Genomic DNA, 17099 nt, shown 5'->3' on the forward strand with positions numbered 1-17099 from the left:
ATAGCAGTGCTTTAATAAAAGTGGATAAGAGAAATTATTGATACAGCTGTTATTTCGTTACATTTAGTTCCAAATTAAAGTATTTTCAAGACGGTGTTTGTTTACAGAGAGCAAAGAAAAAAAAATAGCAGTGTTAGCATTATTCTCCCAAACTTCTTACTACAAAGAAAATATTGTGCATTTTGTCTTCATCTTCCCTGTCCTACTTTCTAGACTAGTCTGAAAATGTATATGGGTAAATGTTTTCACTGAGTGAGCCTCAAGTATGACTTTTAATCCAAGGTTTTTTACCCTCAATATTGACAAGGAAGTCTCTCCAGAACCCTTGCACTTTTTTTCCAGTCTCCATTGATTAGTTCCAGGAAGGGAAAGTTCTGCTTGAAACAAGGACATCAGATCGGTAGCTTTCAGAGGCCTTTCTGAAAAACAGAAAGCTACCTTGAAGATGCTGGGATGGATTTTCATCATTTCCAGAAGGCCAAGTGTATTCAGCCCTTCAGCAAATCTCAAAAAAAAAAAAAACACTTTATAAAATTTTCTTAGAAAATAATATTAGCCCAGCACACCCAAGTGATGAGAAAGCTGTAACAGGTGAGGTTAATCAGGAGGAGCGCTAGACAGTAGCAATACTACACAGTGAAGCAATACCTTGACACCAGTACCAGTAAACCCCAGCCCCAAATTTTCTTCCAAAAGGATCAAGTGCCTCAATCTACATAATGTGTGGTACGTGGAAGGTTCGTGTTTAAGCAAGAATAAGCTTTAAAAAAAAAGTCAAGTGTTTTCCTTACAAAGGGGGAACAATCAGCTCCAACCACTTTGGTACAATCACAAAACGGAGGCTTTGAAAACAGACATCATAAAATACAATTTACAGTTTCTACTGACCATCACAGATGTATATACGTATGTAAAAGCGTGGTATAATGACATAAGATATACACAACTCACTGTTCTAAGGCTTCTTTAGTCCTTCCTTCCACATAGAAAGTTATATCTGACTGAAGTAACTGGTCCCGCTCCTCCAAGGTGGTGATATGTCCCAGTGACCCCAATAAGGACAGGCTTTCTGCAGCGTCCACAATGGCATCTCTAGCATCCGTAACATCCCCTGCCTCACTCATCTATATGTTCAGCACATGTTTTACTAAAAGCAGGTCTTTGTGATGCTTTCACCAGTGACTTGAATAATAAAATATAACCAAAAATATTTTCAAAAAATAAAAACGGTCTTACCTTTCTAAATTTCCCCTGCAAATCCAGATCTGATACATCTTCAAGAGTGGGTGATGAAATGGGTTTAGCACACAGATTATGGTAAAGTAGTCCACCATGTACTACTGCCACGGCAATCATTATTCCCTACGTTCTGTAAGGACCTCTTTGTAACGCTGTGAAAAAGAAAGTTTAAATCTGTGAGACATGGGAACCAACTACAGAACAAAAATAAATGTATAAGCTCACATCCAAATGTGAATTTAAGTTTAAAATGGCAAGTTAGACAAGGGGCATATATGAACACTAACCACGGCTATCCAGAGACAGAATCTTATTGTAAAAAGAGAGCTTTCCTTGAGGGCCATCATAAGCAATGGGAAAAACTCCCGCGTAGGCCCATCCTCATCCACCGCACCCTCTGCTTGATTGTAGTCATCCAAAAAAATCACACTTAATTTAGTCTCTGGGTTGAAACTCCTCCTTGAGAAAGCTCCATCCATGATGTTTCCTCTGCATACATTTATCATATTACTGCTGCTTGTCTGTCCAGTACAGACCTTTGATGTTAGAGCGGTGAGTAAGGTTTTCAGATCAGGTCTAGAACAATAAACATATCAATATATTAATATATACACTATATATATCTATATACACATACACAGTGATAATTAAGTAGTGGCAGCTTGGAGAAGGTGAAGCGGACACTATGTTAAACGCACAGCAATCTGGGCAGAATACTACACCATTGCTATTATTGGTTTGATATGTACTGTTCATTGATTTGTTTGATATATGGAAAAATAGAAAGTGAAAGAACCAGGAGATTTTTCTGAAGGACTCTGTACGATGCTATTGTAGTGTTTGACACAGCAAGACTGACCTACAATAGTTACATTTAGTAACAAAAACAGCAATAGCTTCACATTCTTTAAAACTTTCAACTTGTTAATACAGTTGAAAACCTCCACTAAACATCATTCAGATCGAAGGAACCAGGAGATCTTGATCCTGAGCCATTCTCAGTGTTATTTTCAAAAAACAGCGGGTCCTGAGAGCAGAATTATAGTCGTAATAGAACTTAAAATGTCTTGAATTTCATAAAAACAGGTCTCACATCAATGTGCATATCCAGTACATCACCCCAAGTTACAGAAACGGTGCTCGATTGGTTGATGTGATCCTTATTCTGGCCGTTGTTGTACTTCTTATTTGTGGTGCTCTAGTCTTCTGAATATAGAAGACCTCTGTTGTCATCAGAGCCAACAAAGACAAACAGCTGCTGAAAGAAAGAGATATTAAACGCATTAGAATTCCCCAGACCTTGTAAAATACATTTATATCACTGCAGTTTCCATTATTCAGGACTTTTATCATTTATTAATTGTTATCCTTTACATTTGTCACCAATTTTTAACCAATAAAAAAAGTATTTATTAACTTTGACAACACCATAGTAAATCATTTAATGCAATTGTAATGTTTTTCCATGTCCCTTAAAAGAACAAATTTGGCTTTGAAAGGACATACCCTGTAATTGTATAATATCTGAATTGGGTTTGTCAGGTCAAATCTTCTCCTAACAGGATGACCATCTGGATATTTGACTCGCAGTGGGATGCCATCCTGTGGCTCAACCAGACTACTTAAATGGAGACGTCTTCTTTCCAAAGCCTGATAATAGAGCACATTAAATTAAGTAAGTCTGTGGTTAGATGAATCAAACAACACATTAGTCACATGCCTCTTTGTGTCTGTTCTCCATTTCAGTTTCTCTGCGCTGTGCCTGGTCCTGTGGGCAACAAAAATGAGATAAAAAGTATACATATTTGGACATTTGTAGAAAAAACAATGGGAACAGGCTGTATATCTATATATATAGCAAGTGCTTACCCTTTCTTGGTCTGTTCGCAGACTTGAAAGGTATTCCTCATCTTGTCTCGCACGAAGTGCACGCCACTGACGCAAATCCTATAATTAACATGAACAATGCTGTCCAAATAAGTCTACAAAAGATTAACATAAATAACAATTAATTTTTTTTTTAGGGTCCCTGGTATTAAACCTCAAGATTTATAATAATTTAGATTTGGCACATCGTTTACTATTTTCATCTCTGTGTCATAAGATTCAAATTAAAATGAAAACATCCTGTGTTAATGTGTAATACAATCTCTGGACATTGCAAGTAACATTTCTTTTGATGCTTTAATGTAATAGTTTAATTAAATTTAAATGAAATGATTTGCTAATAACTGTATACTGATGGACTTACATCCCTCTCCATTGATGAGGCCTCAGGGAGTTTGTGTCATCGATCACCTCCATGGAGCGACTGGGACTGACCACTTGCACATCCTTATAATAAAAAAAAAGGCAATACAATACACAATTTCCTGGGAAATTACAGAATATGCTATGCTTTGTATTAAGGCTGCACGATTATGACAAGAATCGTAACTGTCGATTATTCACCTTGGTTTTGTAATTGTGATTACTATTGATGATTAATAGATTTTAATATTAAAGTTTTTTAATGTTTTATAACTTTCTGTGTAGCAGCTACATGGTTAATTCTAAACATTTAAAACTAAATAATACAATGTAAATAACAGATAATTATGGGAGTTAGTAAAAGTCAAATATGAGACACTTAAGGACACGTCAACTTTCTAATTTAAATACGATCTATAATTCATCACTCGATTTAGTGCTCAAACAGAACACATAGAAATGAGAACAAACAGACAGATTACATGGAAATTATAATAACTGTGCAGCCCTACTTTGTATGAAGCATATAATATATCTAGAAACATTATCTTGATCCAGACTTTGGCCAGAGTCATGATCTTCATCCTAACAAACCAAACATTTAATATTTGATCATTTAGGCATTCAAAAAAGCCATACTACTCTTTCTTCATGTCCTTACATTATGTTCTTCAGCCTGATCCTCCAAGCGTTCCTTTAAGTAGTAGAGAAAACAGAATAAGCGTATTTATATTTATATTTATAGTCAAAATGTGCTAAGGAGTAATTAAAACTAAATTGTGTTAATATTTTAATGCAAAGCACGGATCTCCAACCAAAGATTCTTAAGTTAATTTAACAGTTTATTTATAGCCAAAATGACAAATTTAGCTCAAGTTATCTACAATACCTTTGGGAGTAAATGTAGAGCCGAACGATTAAGCTCCCTGCTGGCTTTTAGGACAGATGGTGTGAGTGGAGAAACATTCATTTGAATTATATTTCTATGTTAATCAACCTTAGCCAAGTCAAAACCAGTGTTGCCCAGTCGTGGAAAGGTTTTTTGCAGAACATCGAGGAACTCCTCGGGCGACAAACAAACTGGTACCTTGATTTTTTTTAAAGCCTCAGCTGCAAAAAGAAAATGTAACAAATAAAAGCACTACAATTTACTTATTGGTGCAGAGTTCTTTTACAATCATGTATGCATTATCATACCTTTTTGGGGATGGAAAACGTTCAAATTAGGAAGGAGGAGGAGACCAACTCTAAATGTAAGATGCCGTGTCTCAGCCTAACAAAATAAAAACAGACAACATAAATGCAGATTGGTAGTGCAAAGTCAGATGTGTGATTCTGGTATTACATTTGACATGAATTCAAGCCACCAATTAAAATGCTCTAATAGAAAAACCTTGTCTAGCCTGTCCTTGTCACATTATTTTGTTCTTACAGTCCAGTAACCAGGGGTGCAACTCTGTTCTGACAGATGGGGGACCAAAACTGTGTCTTGTGTAATACGCAATTTTAGTTACAAAATAGCCAACCATTTTAATGCCTTTTTATAATTATTTCTTAATTTTTATATTCAGAAGTTCTGTAAATGTTTGAAATGTGTCACTTAGGTCAGGTGTAATAAAAATGTGTATTTTTCCACAGAAATATATTGATCTTATTATTGCCCATGCTATGATGGAGTTACGGTTACTACTCACTAGATGGCAAAAACTACTTCAATCATATGATCAAAGTCAATCGAAGAAAATTCAGCATAGCAACAAAACTGCTCATATGATTGTCTTTCTTTCAGAATAGGACTTCATTTGATAAAAGACTTTCATTCAGCTTTAAAACAGGTTTGAGGTAGCACTGACTCAGATATAGCTTTTTAGGTCAAATATCTTTTTGGCCATACTGGTTAAATAACTTTGCACACTTATTACTATCATTACGGTAATACCAGCTCACCCCTACGTAGATCGTGTCTGTTTATTACTGCCATTACAGGAATATCAGGTCAAAGAGAGACAGAGCACAGTCTTATCTAATGAGTGGAGGAGGGAAATGTCCTGTGATTGGCTGTATCTTAACAAGCAATTTATCAGTCAACAGAGAACCTGACTTCAAGATAGTTCCAGGTTGTTATTGGCAAGCATTTAGTCAGACAGAAAGATGTTATGTGTAGTATTTACTATTTAACAGTCAATTAATGCATTGATGTAATGGTAATTAGATGCCCTAAGCAGAAATGTACTTTTGTGACCCCTTCCCCAAATATCACGGAGGCAGGGATAAAATAAAGGCAGAGGCTAATTGAACTAAGTGTCAATAGTAATAGATGCAAATCTTACCCTAAATGTAACTTTTACGAATATAAACAAATGCATTGATTAACTGTAGAGTAGGGTAAACAAACACTTTGGGTGGATGAGAACCCAAGTTTCCTATAGGGCTACAAACCACAGAGTCTTCTTAACGCCTTATGCATTCACAAGAATGCTTCTCAAGTCAGGGCTTTCTTTATTTCAATCACATGAAAGTTGGCAGGGCTAGTGTGGAATTTGGTGCTACTGAGTATATAACACATTGACGTGTCAGTAGCTCAGAATTTTTTTTTATTTTATTTAGTTTTTTAATGGAAGTAATCCATTTATGGAGACATTAACAGAATATTTTTTTCTCTGTTTTTTTTTTTTTTAAGTTTGCTGAATTAAGTCTTTAACCCCTTAGTGTTCCAACGTTCCACCAACGGAATGTTTTGCATTGAGTTAAGTTTGACAGGAACGCTAAGGGGTTAATTGAATTCCTAAAAACCACACTTATAAGGGAACACCTAAATCACAATGTATTAGATCTCAATCAACTAAATATTCATGCTAAAACTCCTGATTCTGATTCTGAGATGAGGACCCTGTATATATATCTCAGAGGTTCTCAACTAGATTCAGGTCTGGGGAATGTGAGGCCAGTCATTATTATGCACCATGAGGACCCTGCCCTGCACCAGCTTACAAAACATCTGTTGATTTCATCCCTATACTTCATAGCACTTGGCGGTCTGTGAGACCCTCTGAGGATGCTCCTTCTCAGAAATCCCTTGCTGTTTCCACTCCAGTGTACCCGTTGCCACTTTTATTAGCACCAAAACAAGTGAAAATGGTTCACAATCACTTGAGCCTCTTCACTGGATTGATCAATATTCCTGTAAGTTAATAAACTTGGTGATACGCTGTGATGACTAAGTATTCCCTTTTTTTTCTAACAATTTACATACAAATGTAAACTATTTATTTTAATTCTTCAATTAAATTATTTTTATTCAGAACCCATATTAACCTGGACATATTAGTAAATCAAGTTATTATTTATATCAAGAGAATCACTATTAAAAAGATTATGAAACTGATGGTAGAGTCAAACGACTGTCACAAGAAGACCCAATGAAGGGAAGAAGAGCAGGGACCAAGTGATAATAGAATAAAATGAGCAGAAATGACAAAATGTTATGTGCTCTCCTAAGTTGCTGTGTATAAAAGCCAAATTAATAAATGTAAATATATAAGTTTCCCTTTCCTGTTCTAAGGATGTTTTGCAGATGTGTCTGCTATGACCACAGAACCATTTTAGTCTGGCCCTCTGTGTCAGGATCACAATGACCCCGATGGCTTCTTCATCTGACCACACCAGCCATCAAAGATGACATCCATTTATTATCTCATTTTAAATGATACTGAATCTAAAATCATTTAACTGTTTGTCACATGGCTATATATAGAGAAAAGCTGAATCTAAATGAATAAATATTACTGTTCATACTGTTGTTCAATTATATGAGTTTACATACAGTACTGACACCTGTTTCTTCATCATTTATCTGCAATTTAATTAATAAACCAGCTTATTTAGTGGGCAGACATGGTGTTGAAAAGGCCCTGTCCAAGTTTTACAAACAAATTGTGTTTTAGGGGAGGTTAGGTAGGTTATTTAAGATGTGGTATATATTTATAAAAACATATTGAATGTATGTAAAATAGTTAAAAAAGAAAATGTAAATTTCTTCAACATTTCTCTGTACTCACTGGATGTAGAATAGGGATTTGCTTTGTTTGCTGCAGTCTTATAAAGGTGGTGAAGAACACAACTTTGAAAGATATTTTGTTTTGATCAGTTGTCAGTGGAGAGTTAGGATTTGTATGTTTGGTGCAGATGTCACTCTTCCATTCTCTTTATTTCACAAATAAATGCTTAATAAGAAATAGGTATAAGCTTTCATTTTAATCCTGAAAGTGTTCTTATTTGAGTACTTTGATTCCAGAATGTCTGAATAAAAAAGGATGAAACAAGCACCACCTGGTGGCCATAAATTTAAGTACAAAAAGCTCACATTGTTTTCCAAAGATATTTATTACAACGCTCTGTATCCTAAACCTGTTAATTAAGAAACTCGAATGTAATTGGTTTCCTCACCTTAATTCTTTGATGGTAACATACAGAACATGTTGTTTTTTATTGTAAGTTTAAATGATATAATGGTAGAATGCCTTCTACTACTCTAAAAGACAAAAAAGGAGTAAAAAAAGATTTTATTTTAAGTTTTTCATTATATATATATATATATATATATATATATATATATATATATATACATACAAAGAAACACTTAATATTTAAAAATAACACAACAGAAAAGACAAATAGGTAAGAGGTTCATAGCATGGTGGTAGCAAAGGGTCTATGACACCCCCCTCCAGGTTTACAGAAATGGTTTTACCCAGTTCTTAGGCAGCCAATCAGATTGTGATATGAATCACGCGTACTTCACGTGTTAAATACACGTAAAGTACAGGTTAAGTACACATTAAATACATGTAAAGTACACGTTAAGTACACGTATTCGACGTGTTAAAATTTGCGTGTATTTAAACCATTTGGCCTTCGATATTGTTTGACAGTGTGAGCTTTCACCCGCAGTTTATTACTTTAGATATGCCTTCATTTCTGCCGTTTGTAATGCAGTACTATTAGATGCACTAAACTCACGCACCGACAGACTTTCACTTGTGCTTTGGGTTTGTTCGTCCTAAAAAGCTCGATTGCGGATGCGGTTAAATGCACTTGCATTTTCGAATACTTTTATACGAAACTAATGTACACACAGTCAGTTATGTTTTCAGAGCAGGACAAAACATTTGATATATCGAAATAGATCTCGTTTTAATGCAGCCTGTTAAAGAAGCTACTGTCTACAATCTCATCAGCAATAATCAAATGATAAAGAAAAAAGAACACTTATTTTAAATAAGAGATTGTTTAAAGAAGTAGCCTGCTTTAATGGAAAAATCAATTTGATATAAAATGTAAATGAAAATGTAGCCATGTGCAGTAATATTGAAAACTGAGAATGTGACGCATGGTTATATTTAGTTAATATTGAAAATCGTAATTAAATTGTATCTTAATTTTAAGATGGCAGTAGGCCTACGGACACACAGAGATTCCAAATATAAACAAAAGGCATAAAACCTGCAATTTTACATATTGTTAAAATGTAAAGATTCCCACCCCTTTACAATGAGCCCATTTGTAACATCAACTAAGATTGATGAAAGCTGAAGAATAGAAGTGTTGTTCCTTGTTAGAGTCTGTTCATTTCAACATTTACTGTAATATTGTTACATTTTGAAGTTTATTTTGTTAACATTAATGGACTATGAAATAACTTTAATGATCAATATATAATTAATATTAATATTTGTATTCATTCACAAAGCATGGTTAATTTTTTTTAAAATACTAGAGCACTATTTTAGTTGCTGTTCAGTATCCATTTTCAAAAACTATGGGTTAATTAATCGTTATCGGCCAGTGTGGTCCAACCTAGCTATCGGTATCGGTAAAAACCAATATCGGTCGACCTCTAGTAATTACCATATAGCAGGAGTTTTCAAACCTTGTTTTATGTCCTGTACATTTTATATGTCTCCCTTATTAGACAAACCCAATTCAGGTCTTGCAGTCTCTACTAATGAGCGGATGAGTTGATTCAGGTGTATTAGATGAGAGAGGCATGAAAAATGTGCAGAGAAGGAGAGGCTCCAGGACAGGTTTGAAAACCCCTACCATACAGTCTAAAATAAACACATTGAACTCCTACTTCGACTTGTAGAACTGAATCCGCTTGATGATGATGTCCCTTTTCCATCTACAGACAGTGTCTGGAGAACAGATAAATACATTATGACTGCTCCAATAAAGTGCTTCATTTCATGTTACTTCTTCACATAGCTTACAGCAGGGCTGCCCAATCCTGTTCCTGGATCTAGCATCCTACAAAGTTCAGCTCCAACCCTGATCAAACACACCTGAACCAGCTAATTCATCTCTTAGTCAGCACTTGATAATGACAGACAGCTGCGTTGGAGCAGGACTGGAACTAAAGTCTGCAGGTATGTAGGTAGGTAGTCTACAGGAATGGGCAGCCCTGGCTTACAGGATTGTATTTCATCACTCTACATGAAAAGGAAAGTATAACATCTTTGCTATATTCTTTGCAAACAATATTCATGACCGTCTTACAGTATTCAAGACATTCACACATTCACTTCAGTTGCTCACGTATTGGTTTCTGTTTCTTTTGAGCTAGCTCCAGCTCCCTTTTCTTCCATTTCTCCATGTCTCTCTCAGAAACCAACACTACACAACAAAAATAACAGGAAACAAGACAACATCAATGCCACATACTCTGTGCACAATGTGCTTGTGAATAGAATCTCAAATTCTCCAATTTACAACTATTGTTACCTGCTTCTCATGTGCTTTGTTTACCTGGTGCCTCTCTGATGACCGATGAGATCTCCTCTTGAGCAAGAATCAATATCTTCTCTGCTTTGTCTAGTCTTTGCAGGAGCTGCATCTCTGCAAAGACAATTTAATGTACTTATGCTGACTAATTTGTGTGGAATCAACTTCACTCCAGAAAACATAAAATGTATAAATAGTGAACCACCAGCACAGAGTTCTGACAGGTTATGCAGCAGTGGACAAACCTAGGTCAGTTGATGTCCTCCGTCCATAATGCAAAAGGGCATCAGTCAACAGGTCAAGGCGGTGAGATGGAGTCATCTCCTTTGTGACTCTGGCAAATCTTCGGAGGAAAGACCACAGCCTTTCCATTCCTTCCCCATCTGTGAGCCCAAACCCATTGAGCCGCCTGGTGCAACTTGTATTATTTTATCTTTAAATCAGTAAAAAATAGCAAAGCTGTTCATTTTATCATTGTTATATTTATGTAATAATTATACAAATGTAATCTGCATAAAAAATAAAGAAAACAGTAATCTGCTTATAGTGATTATTTTGACCCAGACAGATTTGAGATAAGAGGTTTTCACTTTATTGTCCTAAACGGTGCAACTTTTCAGCATATCTCCTTAATTTCAGCTGTGCAGTTGACAGACAGGAAAACGGAGGCCAAACAAGGAGTGAATGATGTGTGACACAGGTCCTGATGTCTCTATAAAGTCAATGAATTACCTGGCAGGGCAATTTGTGTCCATAAACATGAAATGCTGGTTTGGCCAAAGAGATGTTGTGTGGTATGCCCTCCCCTGATTTCTGATTGAACACAGTGTGGCACAATCTTGAGTTAATGTGTCTTTTCTCAAAACAATAATTCAGTTTTACACAGAAAAAAAGTACTTATGTGCAAATGTGAGGCAACAACACAGGCAATGTCATAGACTACTCGCAGGTGTATGTTCTTGTCCTCACATCTTCAAGTAGCTCATCGATGACATACAGGGGATAGGCTAATCTATTTCAACACAAAAATGAGAATGGTGACACTTTATACTATGGAAAGGTAGAAAATAATAATACAAACAATCTCCAGCATCAATTTCAATACCTAAATACTCAATAAGAGCACTCAAAATGATCCAAACTATTTTCATGTGTTCTTATTAAGATTATAGAATAGTGGTAAAGTAAAACTGATAAATGAAAAAACAAATAAAAAATGTCTTATGTTAGGGTCATGCTATTGTACACATTTTCTGAACATGTCGAATCAAACAGGTTAATTATCATTCTGGAACACTGGGTCAATAGATGTCACTACTGTGGCATAGACTTGCCGTTCTCCTTGGCTCGTGTTGACAAACATTAGGGGCATTTCATGACGACAAGAGGCTCCAAACACTCCTGGAACATTGAGTTTCTTCGCTTGTTTTTGCCACCTCAGCACGTCGCCAGCCTTGAAGTTACTGCAGTCCTAAAGATTTAGGGAAAACATAGATTTACGGGAGGAATAATGATCTTTTTTCACAAGTTAAATATTTGTTGGACTCAGTCCATGAAATTCCACGACTTTGACTAACCTCGCGAGGCTTTGAGCTGTCAAGATGAGACAACAGGTATTCCTCGACATCCTTTTCATCAACAAACATGCGGGCTCCATGTAACGGCTCAACCGCACTTGTACCTGAGCTTTGCTTCCTCACAAGGCCAAAGTTGGCATCCAATGTCACAATCATATCTCCATCCGCCTTTTACTATTTTATTATAATACTTTATACAAAAAATAACTAATTCTGCAGATATCAATTCAATGCCGCGTCATGGAAAATGCAATTAGGTTAATCAAACAAGAACCATGGAACTAGAACCAACCTTTGGACCTGCTGGGCATATGGTCCCATCATCTAACTCTGGCCAAATATCTACCAAACATCATTTTCCGAAGTGGTGATGCCTAAAATGGGATCTGGATTCTCCCACCAAGGCTCTGTGGAGTGTGTTAACCTGCGGTATAAGCAGCGATCAGTCAACACATTATTTCCTACACTAACATCTGGTGATGGTGGTTCACTCAGAAGATGTTATTTTATAGAACAATAACAAGAATACTTTTGCAACTATACAATCCTAGATGGTTCCAGAGCTGTTTACTTTTAGTTGTTATAATTAATGGTGTAGTACGATCAAGAAAGGTGTATTTTCACATCTATATGAACTCGTCAGTGTTCTGTTAAAGTAACTGAGATGTTCACTTCACAAACAAGACTTCAAACTGACCTCTGCAAACTGACTTACCTCTGCAAGTGTGAGGTTATTTTTCCAGCGCAGAGTGTTGCAAAAAACCCTCAACAGAAACCTGACACTCCAGTGACAGACACACAAAGAGCTGTAGCAGAGGGATGGAGAAGGCTGTCTGGGGCTTGTGGGCTGTTGCTGGCCAGAGCTCATACCTCAGCAGCGTGCAGGTTTCTGGTTCACACGCACACATACTGACTGTGACGGTGCAGAGCCGCCCTGACACATAACAAGAGGAGAATAAAATAAAAACATAACCAAGTAATACTATAGAGACTATCATATCAGCACAGAATAAAATCAGCTGAGTGTGTCAACTTAATGTTTCACAGACAGGGTTTAGCCTAAACCAGGATTAGGTTTAAGTTCAATTAGGATATTGAAGTAACTTTAATAAACGTACACTACAAAAAACATTACTGTTTGTATCTTGAGACAAAACAATAGCACTGACATATTTTAAGATATACCAGTACACTTAGCTTTCTGTTAAAACAGCTCAAACATGCACTTTACTCTAGGACTAGATTAAGCCTTGTCTGGGAAACTGGGGGAATGTTTGTTATTGTTGGAATCAGCAAACAGACACAGATTAGGATTTTCAAAAATGTTTCACAAATTTGATTAAAACCTTATAGGAAATAATATATTATTATGTTATATTATCATATATATCTTATTCCACATGAAATAGAATTAGATTCCTTAACCTGTCAAGAAAATTAAATACATTAACATTTTGTATCGTATGTAAAATGACAAACCTGTGCTGACAATGACCTTCATGTCCTTTGTGTACACAGCATGGGTATCATGGCCTTCAGGTAAATAGAGGAATAACCCCAGGGAGGATGGCTCATAGTAGGCCTTCTGTAAGAAAGACTGATAGCTCTAATAATGTTTTTAAAACAGTTGATACTACGTAGTGCTGAAAGAATCAGAAGTATCTAATGAATCTGTTTGTAATTACTGTGAGTTTGCTGTTTGTATGTATGACTGCATGCTGTTGTTCTTACAGTCCACTTGTCAGGAAGATGCAGAGGATTTCTGTGAGTCCTCTTCAGACAAGCCTCACAAAACACTGCAGTGGTGCTGCACTCAATGCACCTATAATGGGCATATTCTAGGCAGACGACACACTGGGTAGTGATTGGTGCTGAACATTCAAACCACACCTTAAGCATGTCCTCCTTGACTGCATCCCAGGCATGAAGCTCTCTCCTCTTTGCCTTACTGTCTGCAGTCTGAGAACATGAACTACAGCTCGTGCCACTTCATCAGGTTCAGTCTGTTGAGATGTAATAGATGTAGAGGGGTCTGAAGGGGGGTCTGTTTGGAGTCGGGCTGGGGAAGACCTTGACTAAGGTAAGACACCTTTGATACACCTCCTCACCACCCTAATCTTAACGCTCCTGAAACGTGTGGTTTCAACTGCTTTTCCCATATCTGAAATTAAAAATTTGGCAATTATTACATAAAGCAAAGTGCAACATGTACTACTAGTCACAGCCTCAAAGACAGAAACACATCAGTGAACATGGGATGCAGATGAAGGAAATGCCTGAGAAGATAGATAGATAGATAGATAGATAGATAGATAGATAGATAGATAGATAGATAGATAGATAGATAGATAGATAGATAGATAGATAGATAGATAGATAGATAGATAGACAATATATGCAACACGCAAAAAGTAAGTCATGTACAGGCTAATTTTGCCTTAAACTAGTAAACAAAATTTCCCCATGAGCTTCAGACACGTAAAAAACATGTTAATTAGCAACGCTAATGCTCACATAAATCACATAAAGTAAGGACAGGCTTATAACGTAATATATAACGTTGCAACACAGTTATTTCATGTCAACACTCGTGTCACGCCACCTTAAAACACATTTTCTGTATTGTTGTGGCTTATTGGCTAATTAATTACAGTTTACATGCTCATTTCAATAATCTTACCTGAAAATGTCAACCGGAAAAACTACGTTCCCGCGTCATCCAATAGATTTCCGATTCCCGGTGAGCTGGATTCCTCTGGCACTGGATCTGGAGTCTGCTCTATTAGTCTAGCTCAGGGGTCTCAAACTCGCGGCCCGCAGGACGACAGTTTGTGGCCCCCGCCTTAATATGAAAGTTTAATGTTACTGCGGCCCGCGAGTTTGAAATGTATGACACTTTACAGTGTTGTTGTGTGCAGAGCTAAGTGAACCTACCAATCACGGTGGGGTATATGGCTCTTGGGGGCGGGCCGGGCTTGATTGACGCAAGCAGAAAAATATTTCTCAACAGGTGAAAGTTACAGCAGCGTTGCCGTGTTTTCTTCCATGCCTGGCTGCCTGCCTCGTTTCTTTTGGGCACACGCAGACATTTGTCCCAGCGCTGCTTTCACAACACTTCCATATATATATACATATATATTTTTTTTAAGTTGCTGCCCAACGGGTCATTATACGACGTAGGTCTATATACGTTACAACTTCAGAGGATCATGTCAAATTAAAGCACCGAATGACGCATTTCTACAGACAAAATGCATCTAAAAATAGTGGAGGAAACAGATTGAGATGCTGAGAGTTACGTGATCCAAGCAGCCCAAAACATGACAATTACTTTTAGATTTAAATACAACATGTAGTGCACTTAGGAACTGTAAAGTAGGGCCAACTACAACTACCGCCGGTGGTGCGGTGTTTTTATATTGAAACTCAAAATAAATGAGGCTCAAACATTATTAACAAATAACGTGTGAGTTTATTTTAGCAATTCCGTCAGTGAACAAGCAACATACAAAACGCTAAAATAAATAAGAAATAATACATTTAAATAGGAAAGTAACTTAAATAAGTGATAAATAGACTATTAAACAAACATTTGTTGCAAAAATTGCTAACAATCTCGACAGCTGATCAGAATTACTGGCCGAGTTCTCTTTCTCTTCCCCATTGCACAGCTGCTGTTTTTAATAGCAAAGTAATTACATTTATTTTCGTTTCTTTAGCTTATAAAGTTAATTTAGAAATATATTTGGAATTCGTTTTGATTGTGAAATTCAAGTTTTCGTTTTTTAAAGTAACGACCAAGCGGCAGTGGCAAACAGATCAATTTAGCCTATACTCAAGTCATCACGATTTAAATTAAAATCAATAGATATAAAAAAAAAAAACTTAAAGCATATCACAATATTAGTTTATTCGTTTAACCTAGATAAATGTGTGCTATTAGACACATATCCAATCGTTTAAGCGGAGAGCGAAAGCTTTGCAGGACATGGAGGTGCCAGTGCCCTTTGAAACTTCATTTATTGTACATAAATTTACTTTAAATTATTACTTCACTGCTATAAAACGAAATAATTCAAATCGAAGACAAAAGTCTTTCATTAGCTATAGGACTAATTCATAAAGATACATTTAGGCATAAAAAGCGCCTCCAGTGAGCAGATGGCGAGTCAGGATCGTCAACTTCATCTTTGCGACACTGACTCAGAAAATACTAGTTTATTAATAAATAATTGGAAGAGGAAGCGCTGCCAGGTCTCTAGCAGCAAGAGATGTTCAGAACAATAGTTCATGTTCTTCAATGTTTCATTCATGTTCAGAAGAAGGCTGAAGTTTAAAGAACTGTTAATACAGACTTTTGAATCAGAATACAGCAGATATAGAAAACTGAAGAAACCACATAGAAGCTGCTTTTCTTGTGGAAAACCTGATGCGGTTCAGCCTCACCCAGACTCTTTAAACTGAGTTTGAGACCCCTGGTCTAAGCCCTGTCTGTTAAACCAGCCCTTAGTGTCATATAATACAGCTATAAAAGTGAATTAGATCCTTCATGAACCTATGTCCTAATATATATTCATATTTCTTTCTCTCTCTCTTCGAAAACTTTAGCCCCTATGCGGTACAATCCTCAGACACCAGGTGCCACTATAAAATGAAATCTAATGCTAACACAGACATTTCTCATGTGTATTGAGGCTGGATTTATTTGAACAAAAATACAAAAAACTGTCATCTTGAGAAGTATTATTACAATTTAAATAAGCATTTTTCTGTTTTAATAAAATATAATTTATTCATGTGATTCAAAGCTGAATTTTCATCAGCCATTACTCCAGTCTTCGGTCACATGATCTTTCAGAAATCATTCAGATTTATTAACAGTATGCTGATTTATTATGATGGAAACAGCTGCTTAACATTTTGTTGAAACTGGGTTTTTGATTTGATGATTAAAAAAGATCAAAAGAACAGCATTTAATCAAAATATAAATCTTTTTAAACAATATAGGTCACTTTTTAACAACATAACACATCCTTGCTGAAAACAATTGTTAATTCCTTGCTGAATTAAAAAAACTAAACAAAACGACTAGCCCTAAATATATGAATGGTAGCGTATTTTTTTAAACAAGTATAATAAAAAATATATTAAATTATAAATATTAAATAAATCTTTAAAATATCACTTTTTATTAATTTAACACATTCTTGATGTATAAAAGTATTATAAAATCGTGAATAAATCACTATTTT

This window comes from Garra rufa, chromosome 12, assembly GCF_049309525.1.
Source record: "Garra rufa chromosome 12, GarRuf1.0, whole genome shotgun sequence".
Classification (NCBI taxonomy): Eukaryota; Metazoa; Chordata; class Actinopteri; order Cypriniformes; family Cyprinidae; genus Garra; species Garra rufa.